The following is a 1,053-nucleotide window of genomic DNA, read 5'->3' on the forward strand; positions in this document are numbered from 1 at the left end:
CATCCTGTGACTGACTGCAGGATCGACTGATCACAGCTGACCCTGTACACACAGCCAGAGATTGACTGTAGGATAGACTGATCACAGTGGACCCTGTACAAAAGGCCAGTGACTGACTGTAGGAACGACTGATCACAGTGAGTCCTGTACAAAAGGCCAGTGACTGACTGTAGGATCGACTGAGCACAGCTGACCCTGTGCACACAGTCAGTGACTGACTGTAGGATCACCTGATCACAGTGGACCCTGTACAAAATGCCAGTGACTGACTGTAGGATCGACTGATCACAGTGGACCCTGTACAAACAGCCAGTGACTGACTGTAGGATACCTGATCACAGCTAGCCCTGTACACACAAACAGTGACTGACTGTAGGATAGACTGATCACAGTGGACCCTGTACAAAAGGCCAGTGACTGACTGTAGGCTCAACTGATCACAGCTGACCCTGTACATACAGCCAGTGACTGACTGTAGGATCACCTGATCACAGTGGACCCTGTACAAAATGCCAGTGACTGACTGTAGGATCGACTGATCACAGCTGACCCTGTACACACATCCTGTGACTGACTGCAGGATCGACTGATCACAGCTGACCCTGTACACACAGCCAGAGATTGACTGTAGGATAGACTGATCACAGTGGACCCTGTACAAAAGGCCAGTGACTGATTGTAGGATCGACTGATCACAGTGAGTCCTGTACAAAATGCCAGTGACTGACTGTAGGATCGACTGAGCACAGCTGACCCTGTACACACATCCTGTGACTGACTGCAGGATCGACTGATCACAGCTGACCCTGTACACACAGCCAGAGATTGACTGTAGGATAGACTGATCACAGTGGACCCTGTACAAAAGGCCAGTGACTGACTATAGGATCGACTGATCACAGTGGACCCTGAAAACACAGCCAGTGACTGACTGTAGGATACCTGATCACAGCTAGCCCTGTAGCCACAGACAGTGACTGACTGTAGGATCGACTGATCACAGTGGACCCTGTACACACAGACAGTGACTGACTGTAGGATCGACTGATCACA

The sequence above is a fragment of the Chiloscyllium plagiosum genome, unplaced genomic scaffold, assembly GCF_004010195.1.
Source record: "Chiloscyllium plagiosum isolate BGI_BamShark_2017 unplaced genomic scaffold, ASM401019v2 scaf_3589, whole genome shotgun sequence".
In the NCBI taxonomy this organism is placed as follows: domain Eukaryota; kingdom Metazoa; phylum Chordata; class Chondrichthyes; order Orectolobiformes; family Hemiscylliidae; genus Chiloscyllium; species Chiloscyllium plagiosum.